The following is a 9,003-nucleotide window of genomic DNA, read 5'->3' as shown; positions in this document are numbered from 1 at the left end:
ATGTTGGCATAATTTACTTATATGCTGTAAAGGTATAACTTTTCTTTTAAAATTTGAATTAAAAAAAAAAAAATTTTTAAAAAGTGGGCGTGTTCGTTCTCCGATTTTGCTAATTTTTATTGAGCAGACATAAAGTAATAAGAGTAACGTTCCTGCCAAATTTCATCATGATATCTTCAACCAATGCCAAATTACAGCTTGCAAAACTTCTAAATTACCTTCATTTAAAAGTGGGCGGTGCCACGCCCATTGTCCAAAATTTTACTAGTTTTATATTCTGCGTCATAAGCTCAACTCACGTACCAAGTTTCATCGCTTAATGCGTGTTTGGTAATGAATTATCGCACTTTTTCGATTTTTCGAAATTTTCGATATCGAAAAAGTGGGCGTGGTTATTGTCCGATATCGTTCATTTTAAATAGCGATCTGAGATGAGTGCCCAGGAACCTACGTACCAAATTTCATCAAGATACCTCAAAATTTACTCAAGTTATCGTGTTAACGGGCGGACGACGGACGGACGGACATGGCTAAATCGAATTTTTTTTCGATATTGATGATTTTGATATATGGAAGTCTATATCTATCTCGATTCCTTTATACCTCTACAACCAACCGTTATGCAATCAAAGTTAATATACTCTGTGAGCTCTGCTCAACTGAGTATAAAAACAAGTAAGGAAGGTTAAGTTCGGGTGTAACCGAACATTACATACTCAGTTGAGAGCTATGGTGACAACATAAGGGAAAATAACCATGTAGGAAAATGAACCGAGGGAAACCCTGGAATGTGTATCAAATGAAAGGCATTAAAGAGTATTTTATGAGGGAGTGGCCATAGTTCTATAGGTGGACGCCATTTAGGGATATAGCCATAAAGGTGGATCAGGGTTGACTCTAGAATGCGTTTGTACGATATGGGTATCAAATGAAATGTGTTAATGATAATTTTAAAAGGGAGTGGGCCTAAGTTCTATAGGTGGACGCCTTTTCGAGATATCGCCATAAAGGTGGACCAGGGGTGACTCTAGAATTTATTTTGTACGATATGGGTATCAAATGAAAGGTATTAATGAGTATTTTAAAAGGGAGCGGTGGTTGTTATTATAGGTGGTCGCATTTTCGAGATATCGCCATAAAGGTGGACCAGGGGTGACCCTAGAATTTGTTTGTACAATATGGGTATCAAAAGAAAGGTGTTAATGAGTATTTTAAAAGGGAGTAATCCTTAGTTCCATAGGTGGACGCCGTTTCGAGATATCGCCATAAAGGTGGACCAGGGGTGACTCTAGAATATGTTTGTACGATATGGGTATCAAATTAAAGGTATTAATGAGGGTTTTAAAAGTGAGCGGTGGTTGTTATATAGGTGGTCGCATTTTCGAGATATCGCCATAAAGGTGGACCAGGGGTGACCCTAGAATTTGTTTGTACAATATGGGTATCAAAAGAAAGGTGTTAATGAGTAGTTTAAAAGGGAGTAATCCTTAGTTCCATAGGTGGACGCCGTTTCGAGATATCGCCATAAAGGTGGACCAGGGGTGACCCTAGAATTTGTTTGTACAATATGGGTATCAAAAGAAAGGTTTTAATGAGTATTTTAAAAGGGAGTAATCCTTAGTTCCATAGGTGGACGCCGTTTCGAGATATCGCCATAAAGGTGGACCAGGGGTGACTCTAGAATATGTTTGTACGATATGGGTATCAAATTAAAGGTATTAATGAGGGTTTTAAAAGGGAGCGGTGGTTGTTATATAGGTGATCGCATTTTCGAGATATCGCCATAAAGGTGGACCAGGGGTGACCCTAGAATTTGTTTGTACAATATGGGTATCAAAAGAAAGGTGTTAATGAGTATTTTAAAAGAGAGTAATCCTTAGTTCCATAAGTGGACGCCGTTTCGAGATATCGCCATAAAGGTGGACCAGGGGTGACCCTAGAATTTATTTGTACGATATGGGTATCAAAAGAAAGGTGTTAATGAGTATTTTAAAAGGGAGTAATCCTTAGTTCCATAGGTGGACGCCGTTTCGAGATATCGCCATAAAGGTGGATCAGGGGTGACCCTAGAATTTGTTTGCACGATATGGGTATCAAATGAAATGGGTTAATGAGCATTTTAAAAGGGAGTGGGGCTTAGTTCTATAGGTGGACTTTCGAGATATCGCCATAAAGGTGGACCAGGGGTGACTCTAGAATGAGTTTGTACGATATGGGTATCAAATTGTACGATATGGGTATTAATGAGAGTTTTAAAAGGGAGTGGTGTGAAGGCGTTTTCCAGATATCGACCAAAATGTGGACCAGGGTGACCCAGAACATCATCTGTTGGATACCGCTAATTTAAAAAAAAAATAAATAAATGTAAGGCGCGATAACCTCCGAAGAGATCTAAGGCCGAGCTTCTCTTCCAATTTGCGTCGTGCTCCTCTTGATTTTTCCCTACAAATTGGCCGGACGGGACCTACATGTTTTATGCCGACTCCGAACGGCATCTGCAAGGCAGGTGAGTTTTCACTGAGAGCTTTTCATGGCAGAAATACAATCGGAGCGCTTGCCAGACACTGCCGAGGGGCGACCCCGCTTAGAAAAATTTTCTTCTAATTGAAAAATCTTATTTCTAAAATTTTGATGTTGCTTTGCCCGGGAGTTGAACCCAGGGCATACGGTGTGATAGGCGGAGCACGCTACCATCACACCACGGTGACCGCTAATTTATTTATATAAATAATACCTGCCAAGATTTTAAGGGTTTTTTATTTCGCCCTGCAAAACTTTTTCATTTTCTTCTACTTAATATGGTAGGTGTCACAACCATTTTATAAAGTTTTTTCTAAAGTTATATTTCGCGTCAATAAAACAATCCAATTACCTTACCATGTTTCATCCCTTTTTTCGTATTTGGTATAAAATTATGGCATTTTTTCATTTTTCGTAATTTTCGATATCGAAAAAGTGGGCGTGGTCATAGTCGGATTTCGTTCATTTTTCATACCAAGATAAAGTGAGTTCAAGTAAGCACGTTAACTAAGTTCATTAAAGATATGTAGATTTTTGCTCAAGTTATCGTGTTAACGGCCATGAGGAAGGACAGACGGTCGACTGTGTATAAAAACTGGGCGTGGCATCAACCGATTTCGCCCATTTTCACAGAAAACAGTTAATGTCATAAAATCTATGCCCCTACCAAATTTCAAAAGGATTGGTTAATTTTTGTTCGACTTATGGCGTTAAAAGTATCCTAGACAAATTAAATGAAAAAGGGCGGAGCCACGCCCATTTTGAAATTTTCTTTTATTTTTGTATTTTGTTGCACCATATTATTGCTGGAGTTGAATGTTGACATAATTTACTTATATACTGTAAAGATATTAAATTTTTTGTTAAAATTTTACTTAAAAAAATTTTTTTTTTTAAAGTGGGCGTGGTCCTTCTCCGATTTTGCTAATTTTTATTAAGCGAACATATAGTAAGAGGAGTCACGTTCCTGCCAAATTTTATCATGATATCTTCAACGACTGCCAAATTACAGCTTGCAAAAGTTTTAAATTACCTTCCTTTAAAAGTGGGCGGTGCCACGCCCATTGTCCAAGATTTTGCTAATTTTCTTTTCCGCGTCATAAGTTCAACTCATCTACCAAGTTTCGTCGCTTTAGCTGTCTTTTGTAATGAATTATAGCACTTTTTCGGTTTTTCGAAATTTTCGATATCGAAAAAGTTGGCGTGGTTATAGTCCGATATCGTTCATTTTAAATAGCGATCTGAGATGAGTGCTCAGGAACCTACATACCAAATTTCATCAAGATACCTCAAAATTTACTCAAGTTATCGTGTTAACGGACGGACGGACGGACGGACGGACATGGCTCAATCAAATTTTTTTTCGATCCTGATTATTTTGATATATGGAAGTCTATATCTATCTCGATTCCTTTATATATGTACAACCAACCGTTATCCAATCAAACTCAATATACTCTGTGAGCTCTGCTCAACTGAGTATAATAAGTCTCTTAGTCAAAACGTATCCAAAACAATAAATAAAATCTACAAAGAGTTAATAAATTTTCCAACTCAAATATTTTTAGGTTATGAATATGGCGAAAAACCAAAAACGAATTGGTTGGCTTTGATATGGTTATGGCTTTAGCGTTATGGTATGGCACCATTAATCGATTACTTACATTGATTTCCAGAAGGTTGGTTCGATCAGCTGTTTTATATGGTTATGGTTAAGGCCCGGTTTGTCAATACAGTTCAACTCAGTTTGTCAGTTAAACTACGCTCAAACTTAATCTGCAGTTTTTCAGTATACTTTAACTGAAGTTTAAGCTGAGCTTAAGCGGCCAATCAGGCAGGTTTTAACTCTAGTTAACATATTGGTGATTTGCGTTCGTTCGAAATGGCGTCGAATATACCCAACAAGCATTTGGGCTTGAGTACCATTAGAGGTCATGTTGATAACTAGCATACTTCTAAAATCTCAAGAGTTGCTAAGAAACAGTGAATAAACTTGAGAATCATTGTGTACTCAGCAAAAGAGGGAATTTTTTATAAAGCGAAAAATGCTATTAAGTTGAAAAAATAATAGTTCCCACCCAACTTGTGGTCCTTTGACTGGACTCAAGTGTAAGATCCCAATACTACAGTATTTTCACGAAAATAAAATAAAATATATATAATTTATTTTTGATAAATTACGCTTCATTACTGCTATCAGGTGTTTATTTTTCAAAATAAATAGCTGTTGGCTTTGATGGTACCACCTTGGAGATTATTTTTCAACTTCACCTCAACTCGATATCCAATTTAGGATATCAACTGAAGAAACGTGTTGAATATTCATTTGAGAACTGTACATTTCTCAAAATCTCTCAAAGCTGGGATAATAATTATGAAAATGCTAAAGTCGTTGGAGATCAAGTTGAGAACTATAAATTTTCCAAAAATTCTCAAAGGTTGGATAGTGATTGGGGAATGAAGTTTTATATCAACTTGAGAACTATCTTGTTCAAGAATAACTAGATAATGATGTTGGACATGACCTCTGGAACTAGATATATATATCGCTGGAGAAAGCAAAATCCAGCTGTTGCCGTATCTATAAATTATCTAGATAATAAAAAACCAATGTTGCCGTACAAAAAAGCCTACCCTAAAGACGGCCTTAAACTGTGACTGAAAAACTTCTCAGTAGTTTAACTGGAGTTTAAATTTGACTAGAGTTTAAGCAAACTTAGTTTAAGCTTAGCTTAACCAACTACACTGAAAGAAATGGTGCCAGTAAAATCAACAAATCGGTTTTGTTGTTCCTGACTCTTGATTCTGTGAAACTGATCGAATTATGTTTAATTCGACCGAGTTCTTTATCAAGCGAACAAATTAGTATAGTCATTTCAACAGAAGAGAAATTGTCGCTCTTAAGTTAACAAAATTCTGTAAAATTGACAGATTCCTGATCAATCTAACTGATTTTTTTGTTAACACAACTGCACTCACTGGTCATTCCAAAAGGGATCAACACTCAATACATGAGCAAATTTCAAAGAGAATTTTACGCTCACTGCGCTCTCTACTTTGTACTTATGTATGCTGTGTACTAAATGTATGCACATATTTACGTATGTATATAGCGGCCGCCGTGGTGTGATGGTAGCGTGCTCCGCCTACCACACCGAAGACCCTGGGTTCACACCCGGGCAAAGCAACATAAAAATTTTAGAAATAATGTTTTTCAATTAGAAGAAAATTTTCATAAGCGGGGTCGCGCCTCGGCACTGTTCGGTAAGCACTCCGAGTGTATTTCTGCCATGAAACCATCTCAGTGAAAGCTCATCTGCCTTGCAAATGCCGCAACATAGGTACTTTCGTACAAAGCTATCGCAACAACTTTTTTTGTTCATTTGACTACTAGAACGGCCAATTACGAATCAACGATTTGTGCGCAGTTGATTCAACATCTTGTTGCGATGGATAAAAATTGAGAGAAATTTCGGTTGAATTGACCCGTATTTCGGTTGATTTTACCAGTCTTTTTCTTTCTGTGTACTGAAAAACCAGGCCTAAGTCACCATTAACTGGCCCTTTAAGCTCATTGAATACGTGCACCCCACTGAAAAGTTGAGCACCTTGACTGGAAACCCACGGTCGTGATAGCAACACAATTTAAATTTGATGTTGCTTTGTCCAGGGCTCGAAGCCAGGTATCTTCGGTGTGGTAGGCGGAGCACGCTACCACCACACCACGCCGGCCATCATAACTATAGCGAAATATCATATACTATTTGCCCTTATTTTAATAGTTTTTTTTTCCTTTTTTCCTCGAACCTAACCTCATAACTACCACAAAACAAACCAAACTTTTCAAATCTACCAAATAACAAAAACTAATAAAACGGTAGCATATAAACATGATTTGCAAAATTTATCTCTTTTTGCAAATTTTGATACTTTCAAACCCTAAAATAGATCATCTTTTGTGATATGGAACTCGCTGAGCGTTTAAGGCGCCAGATTGGATAAAAGACAGAGTTAAAATGTAAGTAAATTTGCACTGTCAACTAACTTATCCTAGTAAAACCTCAAAGTCAATATTTATTTAAGTGGTGAAATTGGAAATCTTTTCCAAAAATCAAAAGTCGTTCTTAGCTGTGCACAAGTGGTGCTATTGCTCCCAGGAATTGTGCGCAGCAGTAGCAGTAACATCACCAACCCACGCACATCCAACGCTGCTAATAAGTGCCAATTCTGTTTAAATACAAATCGTTTTACCTACAAGATTTTTTTTGTGTTTCTTCCTTCATTGGAAAAATAAAATAAAATACGAAAAGGTCATTGTAGATATAAATCAAATCTTAAGACATTTTTATACAATAGAGGTGTACTTAGAGCGTATTTATGTTGTTATTGTTGTTGTATACATGTACCTACTCTATTATTAAGAATGTTGTTTACAAAGTGTGAACATTTAGAATTGCTCAATTAGCAGATAATGAATCAATTACATTAAAATCGTTGAGATAAATATTTTAGGGATTAGAAAATTCACACTTTTCATTGGCCTTTTTTATAGGTTTTATTTGAACAGCGAGTTTTTAGGATTTATTTTAGGTTAGGTAGAATTGGCTGGTCCGTGAGGACCTCACATAGACTGAATGAGTTCAGGAAGTTTGCCAAACAACCAAACTCAAAAAATTTATGAGAAATCAGGACCTAATATCTATTATGAAATTTGTAACTTCATCCTCTTAGCAGATATAAGAATATTTCTAGAACCCATGGCCTTGTTGCAGTTGCTTGCGCTATATGTATATTTGGTCATTAGGTATGCAGGTGGAATGTGCGGAATGGCATGCAACGCTGCTGTCGGGGTACTTTCCAGGGATATCGTTATATTAGTTATTAACAGGGGCGGATTAACAAGTAAGCAGAATAGGCAGTTGCCTGGGGCTCCCGATTTTAGGGGGCCCCGAAAAGTGAAAAAGACTTCTAAAAATTTCTTACAAACATAAAATTCTAGAGAGTGAAAGAAAAATATAATCAGAACTGAAGATAAATTATCCTCAAATAAATAAAACTCAATCTACCGCATTCAAAAGGCGACGACCGATGAACTAGACAAGGTTCCTAAAAAGGACATTTCCGACACATTTGACAAATTGTATGAGCGTGCAAAGAAGTGTGTCGAAGTGAAAGGAGAGTATATTGAATAATAAAAGCGAATTATTTCAAAATGTACACTGGTTGTTTTTATTTTGAAAAATTTCGGTTATTTTTGGAACAGAGAGCGTAGAAGCCTTCAAGCGGAAATTTCAACTAGAATGATGAATGTGTGAATGATTAATGATGGATAACAAATAAATGAATAACAAATTTGGAGATTTCCTCATATATTGCACCTTCTGCTAAGGTTCGTATGGCTGAACTCTCGAATAAATAACTCCAATATTCAGTATTGTAATATGGTCTTTATTTGGTCTACTTTGGGACAATTATACTTCAATGTCGCGTACTTGACAAAAGCGTAGTTAAATCAAACTGATTACTGATTCCTCAGCTTGCGCTGCTTTTACGCTCTCGGTTTTCTCGTTCACCTATCTCTCCTAAGGTCTAGTAATTTCGCGAACAATTGTAAGGCATGCTTGGTTACTAGCTGTATACATGTATATTTGTAGTTTATGCGTGTGTATGTGTGAGTAACTATTTTGGCTGATGACTCCATGTGCGTGCGTGAGATATCTTTTCACTTCAAGCGGCTGGTTATATTTGTGGAATGTTCTTCGGTGACTTGTACATAAGTGTCGGTGCTTGCTGTGTTTTGTTGTTGCGATTATTACTAACAGCTTATCCAAATAAAAAGAATCAAAGTTGCTGGAAGAGCTACAATGCGACAAGAGCGACTCGAGGTGTTAGGTATACTTTGCACTGAGTCAGATTTATTGAACAAAATCGAAATTTTTGATATAATTGATGAATTTGCCGAAAACAAATACAGAAAGCGACATGTTTAAGATGTCGATAGTGATTTTATTGATATTATTACATTGTGACAATCAAATTTTTATTAAAGATATAAGTTTGTATTTTTTAATCGCAAAAAGAAGGGAACGCACGTGAAAAAACGGCCCCCAAATTGATGGTTGCCTAGGGCCCCGTTGAGGGTTAATGCGGCCCTGGTTATTAATAACACTGTTTGACACAGGTTCTGTTGCAGGCGACTTTATGCATGATTCTTAAAGTACTTTGTACCCTAATCACAAATGTAGAAGCCGATTTTTCCTATCAGGTCCAGTAGTAATCAGCTAACATATGCGCGTTCAAGTGTCATTGATATCGCTCTTCCATAGTGCGGAACTCCTGGGGAAAACGCTTGCCTTGCTCCTCACTGAGATCGGAAAACGTTCCAGATGGCTATGTAGAAAGGGCATTTTGGTAATATGCACTTGGACTATATGCTCAGAGAAGTTAGGTAGCTTCCTGTTTCCTAAAAAGTTTTTTGCTGTC

The sequence above is a fragment of the Eurosta solidaginis genome, chromosome 2 (assembly GCF_040869045.1).
Source record: "Eurosta solidaginis isolate ZX-2024a chromosome 2, ASM4086904v1, whole genome shotgun sequence".
NCBI classification, from domain to species: domain Eukaryota; kingdom Metazoa; phylum Arthropoda; class Insecta; order Diptera; family Tephritidae; genus Eurosta; species Eurosta solidaginis.
The sequence above is the reverse complement of the archived record's forward strand: the minus strand, read 5'-3'. Positions refer to the sequence as shown.